At 51.6% G+C, this 15,161-nt stretch overlaps 1 protein-coding gene across 9 annotated transcripts in view; it reads left to right on the top strand.

Moving 5' to 3' along the window:
• The window catches only part of LOC116948167 (pleckstrin homology-like domain family B member 1), a 122,428-nt gene that overhangs the window by 33,803 nt on the left and 73,464 nt on the right, over positions 1–15,161 (top strand). Inside the window, exon 1 of one of the 9 annotated variants that reach the window (XM_032964605.2) lies at positions 2,419–4,847. The exons of the other annotated variants lie outside the window; for them this stretch is intronic. The gene's annotated coding sequence lies outside the window, so the exon portion shown is untranslated. Of the gene's footprint in view, positions 1–2,418; positions 4,848–15,161 lie in introns of those variants that run through there. 9 annotated transcript variants of the gene reach the window in all.

Genomic DNA, 15,161 nt, shown 5'->3' with positions numbered 1-15,161 from the left:
CACGGAGATGACGTCTCGGGCTCAAAGAAAAAGTAATTCACTGCTGCCCCGCCGGATCCCGGGTCCGAGTCCCGTGCCGCCGCTGGTCGTGGGACGAGGCGAGATGCGCCAACCCGCACCGCCACGCGTCCGCCAACGCGATCCTGATCCGTGGCTTTTAAGGTTGAATTATTTTTCCACCTCTGTGACGCTGCACCGAATTGCGTTGAACTTCTTTCGCGCCGTACGCAGCAGCCAACCGTGCTAATCGGAGGTGCTGGAGAACAGCCTTTGGAAGGTGATATCATAGAACTACTATTTATCCACACGGTGAGGTGGGGGGGGTTGCGGGGGGGAGCTGCACTCTCCCACGCTGTCGATGTTCATGGCATGGCAATGCGACGCAAAAACATTTTTTTTTTAGATCCGCTCAATTTAGTTACATGTTTGTTACATTGCCACACGGGGTTACGGGGACCTGCTTTCTGTACTGCCATCTCCTCGGGCTCCTCTCAGCAGGCTCGGGAATTCCACAGGCCCGCGTGACCCGTCAGCCTCTCCCCTGCGGGAAAATATGCGGACCTCTGGGGGCTGCGCGCCAACACGCCCGGCCGAGAAGATTTTTGAGAAATGAAACGACGCCGTTGGCGATGTTTGCCACAAAACAAAAAAATGCGCGCCGACGAAACGCTTTACGGCCGAGTAAATTGAGTGAATCCCAGCATTTATTGCTGCAGCGTGGATTTCAATTGCATAGTTAGTGTGCATCATAGGTCAGCTTAGGTCACGGCCAAAAAAAACAAAAGCGGGCTATGAGAGTTTCGCAGTTTTTTCCCCAAATATAAAACGCGTCATATATGCAAGGGTTTATAATCGGTGGATGGTGTTGTGTCTAGACCGGAGCAGGTGCAATAGATCAGTGGTCCAAGCAACGAGTGCTGGATTCTCTTAGCAGCAAAAGTAGCTACATATGTAGTAGTAGTTGTAGTAGTAGCTACTACTATGTAGTAGTAGTTGTAGTAGTAGCTACTACTACATATGTAGCTACTACTAGCTAGTAGCTACATGTGTAGTAGCTACATATGCAGTAGAAGCTACGGGCCCCGCACTAAATGCTTTCAAGCTATCAATTCCGGTTCAATGATTCTGCACTTGCTCTATTACTATAGTATTATACCGCCTTCAACGTTTATGACCAACCGGGTGTTAACGGTTAGCGATTTGTCATATTTATCTGGCTGTATAGCAAATGAAAACATAATTACTTTACTATGCAAGTAAAAAATGCGTGTTTTAACGTCTTTTTTTTTACTTAGGGCCCCTGTTAACATATGCTACAGGCCCCGCACTAGTTTAATCTACCACTGCACGCAGCGTGCTGTGAACCCGACACGCTGGGTTTGATTCCCGACCACGGCTAACATCAGTGGCTAATGACGTCTGAACGTGTCCTAGGCCATAACCTGGGTCGGCTCAGCTTCAAGTGAACACCTGGTGAGATATATAAACGTCAGCACTGGCACTGCATTGAAACGCGTTCGTCGGCGATGGAGCGAGTGGGTGTGCGGTGATGGGTGGCGGGGAGCGGTGGTGCAGCGGTTAGCGCGCTGCGCTATGAACCTGGCTACCCGAGTTCGATTCCCTGCTCACGGCCAACGCCGGTGACGATTATCTAAACCGGTCCTGGGCCTCCCCTAGGTCGACTCAGCCTCAAATGAGTGCCTGGTGCGGTGTAGTAAACATCGCCACTAGGGGAGACAAAGGCGGCCGGGCGTGGTTCTGGCCACCCACCGCCTCGTGTGCCGTGCCGGCCTTCATAGAGTGCTCGCTAAAGCACTTGCCCCTACAGTTTGTTAAGGCTATACGGGGGATATTTGCCTTTTTTTGGTGGGAGGGATGAGCGGTTACCACCAGTGACGGTTTTATCTGAGTCTGTCTTTGGGCCTCCGCTAGGTCGACTCAGCCTCAAATGAGTACCCGGTGCGGTGTGTTAAAAAAAAAAATCGACGATGGGGGAGACAAAGGCGGCCGGGCGTGGTTGCTGGCCACCCCCCACCTCGTCTGCCGTTCCGGCTTCCATGGGCGTCTCTCGCTGACAGCACTTGCCCCAATAGTCTGTTCCAGGCTATACGGGCGTGCTGACGGAGCCTGTGTGCGTGAAGGCTGCACGATTTGACTACCACATTCTCCGTAGTAAACGCGCATCCTCGTTCCGTCTCACCCCACCCCACCACCGCCCTGCTCGCCTCTCCGCGTTAACACAATTTTCTTGACGTTCTGGCAAACGTTTTTTTTTCTTCAACGAACACAAAAAAACCCAGATTCGATTTTGTGATTTAAATAAGAGTACAGTACATTTATTCATTCCCTTCACCTCCGTCCTTGGGTTTGGCTTGCAGACATTTGCACGATTTTAATGCGACTGTTTGCTGTGCACATTCAAATTGGAGTTCGTGGTCGCTGTTAAACTGTTGTCAGCGTTGCATTATCATCATCGGCAGCCACGATCTGTATCCACCCCGGCACGACGCCGCGGTGTGCCTCGTTCCTCCACGCTAGGGCCCCGAATCATCATCGCTCCATCTCCACAGGGACCGAACCTTCTCTGACTTTCCCCCCGCTGGCCTGCCTTGCCACTCGCATCACCGCAGACTGTACAGCAGTACCGCCCAATATTTACGTCTCTCTCCCCTATTGCGTCGTTTCGCAAATGCGTCGTCGCCTCATCAACACCGCTACTCGATGTGCGTCTCCCCTACGCACCCAAGAGCGCGTTGCTTTCTCGTGATCCGTCGCTTCGCCACCACCACCGCCACCACCCACCACCGCCACCCACCACCACCTACCCCGTAAGCCGCTTCGATTTCTTTACGTCGTTAAGATATTCGTCGTCGCACCTTTCAGGAACGCATCCTCGACGTCAACCGAGGTATTGCTGTGTGTGCCTATGTTATGCTTACACATGTGCATGGGTTCATATAGATATATACTCATGTATGTGTTACGTTCATAATTGATTTTTGGGACAGGTCACCGAATAGTCTGGCCAAATTTTCAACCTTAACTAGGGCAGACATTTTACCACGTGAATGCAAAATCTAAAATGAATCATATTGGCTACGCAGGTTCTATGTGTTAACTTATGTATGGCTACATCTGTGTGTATATGTATCTTGTTTCTGGTATGTATTTATGAATTAATGTGTGTGTTTTGAAACAATCATGAACGCGTGGATTTTATCTCGGCAATAATGCAATGATGTAATCTCGTACGTGCAGCGGTGTGTGTGGGGGGTATACGTGGTGTAATGTAGGGTATATGTGTTGGACATTTGTCGGGTGTACGTGGTGTGATGTAGTGGTAATTCAACAATGTACCGTCCGTTATCACTCCAGCTCGCGATGAAGGTCTTCCCATGGCGTGCCAGAAGCTATTTGTCCATACTTCACCACAATAATCAGTCAAGGTGCGAACCTCACTCAGGACCGGTTCAGATCTCACTCGCCGCTGATGTGCAGTGCGCTGCCAATATCAGATACAGTATTCATTCTTAACATATATACGCATTACCAGCTGACTTTTAAATGCTATGCATTGAAGCAGAAACTACCCATATGTAAACAAAGACAACGATCACCTGCTCAGCCTTTAGCTTGTGCGAGCAAGTGACTGTTACGAAGCACTGAGCTCAGTACCACGCCCATTGCTGATCGGCTCACACAACCACACCGGCTACTTATTCAAGGCTGAGTCGAGCTAGAGGTGGCCCAAACCGGGCTCACGCGGCACGTGTCCCACCGATGTTATCCAACGCCGATCGGCGCAGGCTTGCGGTGCATTTCCACAAGCCGCTGCTGCACAACCCCCCCCACCCAATCCGCACACACATTGCGCGTTCACTAAAAGCCAGGGTATCAACGTAGACATTATTGCAAGGCGCACGTATCTGGGGTATATGCGTGTCTGGCGGGGCCATTGTACATCAGTGAATAGGGTAGCAGTCTCCACCCCCACCACTCCTCCCTCGCTCACTGCTCCGGCAACATGAACCAACCCCTCGTCGCCACCCCCACCACCACCGCCGCTGCCACATACTTTCCACGCAGTCTCATTCTGCGAGATTTTTTTTTTTGCCACCAAAGATGTGAGCCAGACAAAGAGTGGCGCGCGGTCTCTCTCTCTCTCTCTCCCTTATCGCTCTCTCTCTTCTCTGTGCCTGGCCCTGCCTACCGCCAGTGGGCTGCGTGGCTAATTCAGAAAGCGGCGTCTTTCGTGGGGTTTTATTGGAGGGGGGGGTTCTGGGGTATTCCTCTGGACCGGTCCGCTTACCGACGCAACCCCAACCTAGCCAACAACACTTCTTCCCCCGTCGCTCCGCGAATTTCATCAACGCTTGCCCAGCGGGAGACGTGCGGGGTTGAACGCTGAAGGGGGGGGGGAAACAACCCCAACCCCGGTCCGGCCCGCTCATCCACCACCTCCAACCCCACCACCTCCTCCTTGGAAGCATCTCCACTGCATCTCCGCCCTGCGCCCGGCACGCCGTCCGGCCGCCCGTCGTGACGTCTCGAGGTCTCGGAAGACGCGGAAGACGCTCCGGGGAAGGAAATCAAGAGAAACGAAGAATGCGTTCTCGTTGCATCAACGGCGGAGGCTTTTTATTCTTCATTCACGCGTTGAGCGGGCGGCTACGGCGCTGAGACCCCCGCGGGGCCAACCCAGCACGTGATTCGGTTCTCCCGAGGTTCCGGCGGGCGGTGCTATTTGATTTTATTCGCCCTACCGAGGGGTAGGAGGAAGTAGGAAGAGGAGAGCGAGACAGAGTTTCCAGTCGCCGATCGATTTTGGCGTGCGGGCGTCCGTGCAGGTAAGCGCTCCCGCCCTCCCTGCCTCTCTCTCTCTCTTATTCTCCCTCTCACTCACTCTCACTACCTCCCTCTCTCTCACTACCTCTTTCTCTCTCACTCTTTCTCTCACTACCTCTTTCTGTCTCACCCTCTCACTACCTCTTTCTCTCTCACCCTCTCACTCTTTCTCTCACTACCTCTCTCTCTCACCCTTTCACTCTCTCTCACCCTCAGTCTCTCTCACTACCTCTTTCTCTCTCACCCTCTCACTCACTCTCTCACTACCTCTTTCTCTCTCACCCTCTCACTCTCTCTCGCACCCTCTCACTCACTCTCTCTCACCCTCTCTCACGACCTCCCCCGTCTTGCTAGTTTGTTTTAGCGGTGGCAATTGAGAAGCGACACGTCGTCACGGCCGCGCGGATTTGTTCCGGCAGACGGAAGGACGTGGGGGGCGGGCGGGTTGATTTCCACCAGACCTGCCCGCCACCAATTCACTCCACCCCACCCTCTGGCACCGTGACCTAAGTCCACGCGCTGCAACGTGGCCATGTGGCCTCGTGATTATGAAAGTGACAGCGTAGATCGGCGGGCAATGTGCCACCGTCACGCGTCGTCCGTCCGTCTCGTCTGTCTCCTGTGCAGGATGAAGCTAGTGCGAGGCCTGTAGCAATATGTTATAAAGGGGCCCTAATTTTTTAAAAAATACACGAATTTGTAACGTGCATTGTAAAGTAATTGTATTTTTTCATTTGCTATACAGCCAGATAAATATGATAAATCGCTATCCTTAATCACCCAGTCGTTCGTAAAAGTTGAAGGCAGTATAGTACTATGGTGATAAAGCAAGTGCAGAATCACTGAACCGGAATTGATAGCTTGAAAGCATTTTGAAAGTGCGGGGCCCGTAGCATATGTAGCTACTTTTGCCATTAGGATAATCCGGCAACCTCTGTCTCCACGCGATAAATTAAAGTATCCCTTTCAATGCAACCCCGAGCGCGCACACGCGGCCCTGTGGAAATGAATTAGTCGAGGAGCTTTTTGATATTCGGTGCAAGAAAAAAACTCATCCGGAGCCGGTTTGTCGACACGCAACGGTCTCTCCATCTTCATTGAAATCGAAGCCGGTGATAACTGCCAGATGCCATCGGCAAAAGGGCCCTCTCTCTCTCTTTAAGACGTGGCTATGAATATAATTTGTTTTTATTACTGCAATATTCAAATTTTGTTTAATTATCATTTCGATAATTATTTCAATGATGCGGAGGCCTCTCTCCGTGCAGCAGATCGGCCTCTGCGATGGGATGTCCAGCTGGGGACGGGTGGGAAGGTGGCGTGAGAGTGAATTTTGGGTGGATTTTTTTCCTCCAGTGGAGGAGACGCTAATGAACGCAAGCAGCGGGGTGAAATGAGGTTCCCTCCCTCCCCCGTCACCCCGCGATTTAAATAATAATGTAACATCCGTGATGCAGCTGTTGTCACTCGTGAAATTTGTATTCTCTCATCTGGGGCTCCCTCGGGCTACATTGTGTTGATGTTGGCTACGTAAGCACGGTTGGCTATGTGCGGCGCGAAAGAAGTTCAGCGTGTCGGGGCCCACTTCATCGCGGTGGCCTCTCTCCACCACTTCTCCGTTCCCCTCTGCGGCCTTCAACTGAAGACGGCTTCCATCATCGGTCCAGCGTTTTGACGCTTGACGCTTGACGCCCGTCCACTTCGCGTCGCCCATTCCTCTTCGCTCTTCCCCGAGGCGCCTCCGGCCGTCGCCGTCCGCTCCTGCCGCAGAAAGATCCCTGGGCCTTTTTGATCATCCGCGAAAAACCGCATTCGCCGCACAAACCACGGCAGCGGATGCGGGCGGATGCCCCGATGCACAAGATTTAAAATAAAAACTCTGGCGGTGTGCGACTGCTACGGTCATCCAGAAGAGAGACCGTAACGACGTTTCGGTTTCATTGATTAGGTATAGCCCTGTGAGCCATGCGGCTCTTGACTCGGGTGCAACCGCAACAAACAAAAACATGAACAAAGAACATCTTAAAGTGACTCTGCGCAACAGAAAAATCCAGGAAAAAAAACCCAGCAAAGTAACGGCGCAACGGCCCCGATCCACGAACACGAAGGAGACATCGCGGCGATGATGACGCACTCCGCTCACTCCTGACGCCGGTTGTCTGCTGGCTTGACCACGTGAATGTGAAATTGTAGCTCGTTGCTCTGCATCTTCCATCAGCAGTCCCGCGGAAGAACGACCGTCGCGGTCACCATTTATCGCCGGGTTGATTTGGCGGCTTCATTTTTGCCAGATCTTTGTCAGAAGAGAGGCAGCCTGCAAGCCCTTGGTCGTTTAACGCCCGCCTACAACCCCAGCAAGGCCGACGCGTGAGCTTACCGGACCACGCCGTACGCACGTTGGACTTCTTTCGCGCCGTGCGTGGCCCACCGTGCCAATCGCAGGTGCGGTGTTCGCCGCGTAGCGAACGTTTTGGCGGACTTTTTTTTTTCGCCGAGCGGACCCGTTGTGCGCCAGTGTTCTCGCTGACGCGACACAACCCCGCTCTCTCATAGAGGGGGTCGCTTCTTCTCCTCTGCCACCCTCGTCCAATGGAGTTCCCGTTCCCCCAGCCGTCCGTGCTGCCGACTCCATGCAACCCTGTTGGGAGTCCATATCGCTTCGCCTGTGACGGGAGTGCCTGTTTGAAAATTCGTGCTCACGTTGCACGACAGCCCCCCGGTTAGCCACTGCTGGATGAAGGCCCTTGTCGGTCATGGGGGTTAAATTAACCATCCTTCGCCGCGCTGGTCGGTGAAGGGGGGGCCGAGAACGTGTTTGTATTTCGCTCGCCGCCGACGTTAAGAAGCCGTGAGCGAGAATCGACCCCAGGTCTGGCCGTGGTTCATCGTGCAGTGCAGCGCTAACCCAGTCCACCGCCGCTCACCACTGTTGCATTGCAGATGCCCTGTTAATCCAACTGTGATCGATTTGAAACGCGCGTGCGGTCACGGGGAGTTACTGCAGTCGGCTCGAGGAGTCGGGGCTTCTTTTTCGCTAGAACGCCAGTTAAAACAACAACAACTAATTGTTATTGCTTTGGGAGGCAGGGTGGCGCGGTGGTGGCACCCGTGCCCCACAACAATAAGGGCATGTGTTCGATTCGCGACTCGGGTGACTTTCTATGCGGAGTTTATATGTTCTCTCCCTGGTCTGCAGAGTGTGAGTGAAGGTTGTATGATCTCCCTCTGTTTTTACAGTGTGAGTGAGTGGAGTTTGTATGTCCTCCCCCTGTTGTACAGACTGAGAGTGAGTGAAGTTTGTGTGTTCCTCCCCTGTTCTACAGTGTGAGTGAGTGGAGTTTGTATGTTGGGTATGTAACGGTCCTGGGCCTCCCTTAGGCTCGACGCAGCAATTTTGTGAAAAGTTCCTCAGTTGGTTTTCATTAGAGTTTAGCTTCATACGCCAGCTCTTTGGCACTCACTCTATCCTCACCAGTGAAGTAGCTCTTCTAACCGTGAACCTCCACCATTAACGAATTACTGTTCTTTTGGGAGTACAAATATTAATGGGGGGGGGTCAAATGTTGCACCGGCAGTGGGAACATTTACTCAAATTAAGAACGAAAACGCGAAACTATTTGTATTTTACCAGGTAAGGCCCCAACTGAGCTGTGTAGCTTTCTTTCAGAAGCGACCAGGCCATCGCAAATGATAGCCCAACGAGGTGTCTCATCAATGTGTGGAAATGTACAGCTTGCCAACTACTCTGAACGCGTGATGTTGATTCGAAAGGTGGAGGGGGAAAAACCCGGAACAAAATCCTCGCTACCACCACGGGGAGAGAGAGAGGCACCGTGATGATGATGAGAGAGACACGCAAACTCCAAATATACAGCAGGCGCCAGGGTCGGGTTTGAACCCACGACTTACTGCATACCAGGCGAGGTAGTTAACATCTCACCACGTAGAGAGAGACACTCAAACTCCAAATATACAGCAGGCGCCAGGGTCGGGATCGAACCCACGAACCTCCTGCATACCAGGCGAGGTAGTTAACGCCTCCTAGCCACCGTGGCACCCTTCGTGGGCGTGGGAGGATTGTTGGGGGGTTGAGGGAGGGCGGCTACAAATATTTACCCAATGTCTCTTCCTGCTTGTGTCGGCAACATCGTTTACTCCGGCAGGAATAATGAACCATCTGGCCAGCTGGACCCGGCCCGGCTGCGCTGGAATTGTTTGAAATTGTTTAAAATGTTGTACATCCACTTGTACACGAAACCAACCCGGCCACAGTACACCAGTCAGTCACACAGCCAGGCCCAGTCGCATTTTATCGGGGTAAAACTGGGATTTGGCCCAAGAAAGGATGACACGGAACGGCTGGAGACAAACAGAGCTGTCGCTCACAATAGAGGTTTAATTGCATTGGGGGGGAGAGGGAGAGGGGCATGGTGCCACACGAACAACGTTTGCTAACGCTGCTTCCTAAAAGGGAAGGAATCGGGGAAGAAACATCCTTTTGAGTGTTTGCCGTTTGTCTTGTGTCTGTGTGTGTCTCTGTGTGTGTGTCTCTGTGTGTGGGGAGCGGTGGTGCAGCGGTTAGCGCGCTGCGCTACGAACCTGGCGCCCCGGGTTCGATTCCCGCTCACAGCCAACACCAGTGACGATTATCTGAACCGGGCCTCCCCTAGGTCGACTCAGCCTCACATGACTACCTGGTGTAGTGGTGTAAACATCGCCACGAGGGAGACAAAGGCGGCCGGGCATTTTGCTGACCACCCACCCCACCCCCCTCCCCCCTCGTGCGTTCCGGTGCTTCATAGGTGCTGCTCAAGGAACAGCACTTGACCCAATAGTCCGTGAAGGCTACACGGGGGGGAGGGGGGGGTCTTTGTCTTTGTGCGCCCTGGTGGTGCCTTGCCCGTGCGTGTGCAATAGCCCAGTTTACTGCGATGTGCTCACTAAACAACACTTGCCTCCGACCAGTCAATGAAGTCCCTTTGTCTCTCTGTGTGTGCAACCTATTAAGCTCTGCTTGGAGGGATGGCGTGGCCAGTACAGTGCCCATTCATTGTCTTGGCCTCTCTGCTAGCGATCATTATCATGACAAAGACAAAGATCCCCCGTGTAGCCTTAACAGACTGTAGGGGCAAGTGCTGTTAAGCGAGCACCTACGAAGGCCGGAACGGTACACGATGGGGTGGGTGGCCAGCATCACGCCCGACCGCCTTTGTCTCCCCAGTGGCGATGTTTACACACCGCATCAGGTACTCATTTGAGGCTGAGTCGACCTAGGGGAGGCCCAGGACCGGTTCAGATAATCGTCACCGGTTTTGGCCGTGAGCGGCAATCGAGCTCGGGTCACCGGGTTCATAGCGCAGCGCCACCACCACCACCAGTGTAGCGTAACGCCACCTTGGATTGGTTAATGCAGTGCATGTATCCACTACACCACTGCCACTCCCTTCTGCGCTGATTAAAAGCAGGACCGCGCGGGGAACCCGTTGTTGGTGCTTTGTGGATCAAATGGAACGCGCTCAGAAGCTTCCAAGTTAAAGCATCAAAAAGGGCCTCCTGGGTATCTCAACGGTGCACTGTGCGTGCACGCCTAATCATGTGCATTTGGCGGATTTAAAAAAAAAAAACATTTATCATAAAAATTTGGCAGTAAATTATCAAATATGTGAGAGGGGAAAAAAATCGAACTTAAACATCGTCTGTATTGTTTGCATTCTGAGCACAAGTCTTGTGGTTAATGCAAACATGATTCCTTGTAAAAGGTTTCAGTTTGGTGTTTTAACATCTTAACATCTGTTTTGTTATAGTAATAGGTTTTACCCTTTTAACTGGCACAAAAAACTGACACCTTTATTCAAGGCATCATGTCTGCAATAACCACAACACAAGCAGTCAAAATGCAAACAAAAAGACAACTCTGATAATAATATGCACTGTCCTTGAATTTGATTGGTCCACACCCAAGACGGCTTTCTTTAGAGCCTAGTCTCCACTGGTGTTGGACCAGAAGACGCCAAAAGGCGTACAACTCAAAAACAGCACACTGAGCCCTCAATACTCTGATAGTGTGCTGTTTTTGAGTTGTACGCCTTTTGGCGTCTTCTGGTCCAACACCAGTGGAGACTAGGCTCTAAAGAAAGCCGTCTCGGGTGTGGACCAATCAAATTCAAGGACAGTGCATATTATTATCAGAGTTGTCTTTTTGTTTGCATTTTGACTGCTTGTGTTGTGGTTATTGCAGACATGATGCCTTGAATAAAGGTGTCAGGTTTTTGTGCCAGTTAAAAGGGTAAAACCTATTACTATATCTTGTTACTGGCAAAGGAGGTCTCATAATGTAAATCTGTTTTGTTGCCAGAAAAAAAGGGGAAAACCTCTTCTCATCGTCTGTGTTTCTTCATTTTTTTTTATGAGGACTGAGGGCGATTTTTTTTAGTTTTTACTCCGGTACATGTTGAGGCGAGCGCAGGCCAAAAGCCCCAAACAAAGCAACCCAGTGGACACGTTGGCAACGTCGGGCCAACGTCGGGCCAACGTTGCGCCAACGTCACGCCAACGTTGGCCAACGTTGGCCAACGTTGCACCCCGGCTAGGCGCAACGTTTACAGGCCATCAGCGTAATCGATGAGAGTGAACGCCACTCTTGAACCGAGCCAGACCACAAAGAGCTCGGGGGACGAGGGGACGGATTGGAGGGAATTCCAAAGTGGGGCAAGTTGGAGGGGTCGACTTACAAAAGACAAAGATCCCCCGTGTAGCTGCTTGTCATGAGTGTTGGGGCAAGTGCTGTTCACGAAGGCCGGCACGGCGCACGATTTGGGTGGCCAGCAACCACGCCCGGCCGCCTTTGTCTCGCCCGGTGGCGATGTTTACGACACCGCACCGGGTACTCAATTTTGAGGCCGAGTCGACCTAGGGCAGGCCCATCGACCGGTTCAGATCATCGTCACCGATGTTGACTGTGAGCAGGGAATCGAACCCGGGTCGCCCGAACGGCACATGGGGGGCGGGGGGGGGGTGGGGTGGCCAGCACCATGATACGCACCCACCGGCGGTGCCATCTCTACGTGATCCGTCAACCCCTGTCACCTCAAACCTGGCGGATTTCAGCGGGATCTCAGGGCCCACGGGGGCCGCGGTGCTTTGAGAAAGGGGCTGCGTCGGTTCGCTATGCACCAGGGAGCGCGGCCTGCCCGCCCGCGTCTGTAAGTCATTAGCGATGAGAGACGCTTTCCATGACTTGCACGAAGAGAGATGGGGGAGGGAACGCGGAGGGAGTGGGGATGATGCTGCGAGGGGGAATGGGAGGGGGAGAGAGGACAGGGAGACTCGACAATTTACAGAGTGCGCCAGATGTCTTGTGACCCCCCCCCCCCCCCCATTTAATTATCTAAAACCTCATGGTTTTTTTAGTAAGGTTTATTTCAAACATAACTTAATATGCGAAGGAAAAAAAACTATTTAAGGGTAAATTCTAACTGAGGGGATCACGAGACATCTGGACCACCCTGAAGATTGCCCCAAATAGTTGCAAGATTCCTTTTTCCAGCTGTGTTCCAAGTGGTCAGTTCCACGGTATTGGGTCTTCATGCACTTTGAAGATGTGGGTAGTGTGGGCAGTCATTGCTCCAATCGTGAAGTGGCTTTTTTTTGCTTTGGCATATTGGGACGTTGAACTAAAACGATTAAAGTATTTAAACTTGTTTTTATTTTATCAGGTTAGGCCCCACTGATCTATGTAGCTCTTTTTCAGAAGCAACCTGGCCACGAATGATAGCTCAACGAAGTGGCTTGTCATCATGTGGAAATTGATAGCAGCCAAATACTCTAAACGTGTCACGTTGATTCTAAATGTGGAGGGGAAAAAAAAGGAGGACCCGGTGAAAAAATCCACGCGACCACGGTGAGAGAGACACCGCAAACTCCAAATATACAGCAACCAGGCGTCAAAGCGTTGGGATCAAACCCACGACCTCCTGCATACCAGGCGAGGGAGATGACATCTCCTAGCCACCTCGGCGCCCAACGTTGACCAATTGGAGTCCGTGATTCAAGCACCCTTGGGTATTCCAGGGCGGTGTGGGACGTACTCAAGACGAACTGACGTCTTCGTCCACGCTGGGGTGACGACACTGGACTCGGATTCGCATCCGCGTCAACCCATTTAATGACTCCGTAAATCAGCCGTTGGTTTATAAACATAATATATACGCGTGTCTACCTTCCAAGGCCGTAGCCATGGAGTCAACATTGGGGGGGACCAAATCTTCCAGGGGGTCTGGGGGTCCCCCCCCCCAGAAAAAAAATCTCAATTTGAAAACGAATTACCTGCCTAAAATATTTTAAAAATTCTCTAACACATAGGATGGACTTTTTATTTATTTTTTACAATAACGTATAATAGTGTTATTGTATTACATTGCTCTGTTTTTTTCTTTTTTACCTCTTCTTGTTTCATTGTATGTAATGGCAGAGATTAGGGATTAATGAAGTACAACCATAAACACAATCATATAAACAGAAATCTATTTTATAGCAATATATTGTGGGGGACATTTTGAGCATATTTGAATATTGGGGGGGGATGTGTCCCCCCCCAATATGTATTATAATTACGGCCTTGCTACCTTCACACGGGCACCGTCTGCGGTCCGTTGTTATTCGTGTTGACGGACGGTCCTCCGTAACGGGGAGGATGATTCTGAAATTCGGACCGCGAGGGCTGCCCCACATCTGTAGATGTTTCCAAGCAAACAACCAGACCACACGTGGTCGCCCCGTTCTTCTTTCCTACGACGCAGCGGTGAAGTTGAGCAACGTAATTACCAGCGAAACGTCGTACTCAAAAATTCAAAATGCTGTGGATTCACTGTTCAGCACACCGGTGGGCTTAAAGCAGTGAGCTATTTTGTCTTTTGTCAACGTGATACTTTTTTTTACTGATTGGCCGTGTCGCGCGGTGGAGGGTTGCGACACATTCATAAATAACGCGATCCAACCCAAAAACCTTTATTATGAACGCTCTGCCTGCGTGGATATCGCGGTGATGGAAAAGCTCTTGCGCTGGGCTCAGCACTGGCTGGGTGGATCGCCGGTGAAATTGCCCGCAAATCGACGCCCCCGGGGCAACGTTGTATGCAAATGTTGTCATTGACGTCCCACCTGACGACGGGGAACGAGCGCAGCAAGCGGCTGACGTTTTGGGCAATGGCCCTTTTTTTTTAGCGCGGTGAGAGGATGGAGATTGGCCTACTCTATTTTTAAAAGAAAACGTTGTTTCACTCTTATTTTTTAAAGATGTTATTTTGTCTCTCAGCAGTGACGACACTCGGGAGACAAAGGCGGTCGGGCGTGGTGTTGGCCACGCACCAATTCGTGTGCAGTGCCGGCCTTCATAGGTGCTCGCTAACGGCACTTGCCCCAACAGTTTGTTGAGGCTATACGGGGAATCTTTGTTCTTTGTGTGTGCTCGCTAACGGCACTTGCCCCAACAGTTTGTTGAGGCTATACGGGGGGATCTGTGTTCTTAGTCAAGGCAGACAGACGGAGGTGGTGGTGGTGATGCCTGCAGCACGATGGCTGTCTGTTTGTGGGCCGCGTGAGGTTGTTCTCTCCTTGCACGCGCGGGATTCCCCCGGGGCTCTGTGTCTCCTCTGTACTCAGCCCGGTTGATGGTTGCAAGCGTTGCCCTCCGGAGCAAGCCACTGCTGGAGTGTGAACCCAAATACGTACAATTTAGAATTGATGGAAACCGAATATGATGGTGGCGATGCTGATGAGGTTGATGGAATCCCATTGATGATGATGATGATGACGAAAGTGATGATGATGATGATAACAGCGAGCCGAGACATTATCACGGTAACGATTACGACGGCAAAAAAAAAACCCAATGTGGACCATTAAACAACGACGCTCGTGACCAGCGGCGGTGTTGCCGCTCCCGTGACCTCCTTAGGTGAAGTTTTTCAAGCGTGAAATGAGAAAATAAAAAAACACAATTGGGGAGGACGGCAAGGAAGTACGGTAGTCGAGATTCAAGAGGCGAAACAACCACGTCACGTGACAAATGGGAAATATTGCAACAATGACATCAAGCCAATGCTCGATAATTAATTCCCCAATAGCACCTCCGATTAGCACGGTTCGCTACGTACGGTGCGAGAGAAGTTCAACATACATAGCTATGTAAGTCGGCTCGGCCACATTATTATTTGTTTTTTGAAGGCTCACTTCACTCACCGCCTACGCTTGGCCCAGCTTGCTTTTTCCATCAGCACGGGCCGGCGCGTTCCGGGGCTACATGGCCCCAGTAACTT

Source organism: Petromyzon marinus, chromosome 32 (assembly GCF_048934315.1).
Source record: "Petromyzon marinus isolate PM22_M1 ecotype Great Lakes invasive population chromosome 32, UKy_Petmar_22M1.pri1.0, whole genome shotgun sequence".
Lineage (NCBI taxonomy): Eukaryota > Metazoa > Chordata > Hyperoartia > Petromyzontiformes > Petromyzontidae > Petromyzon > Petromyzon marinus.
Note: the sequence above shows the minus strand (reverse complement) of the source record. Positions and strands in the feature narration are given on the sequence as shown.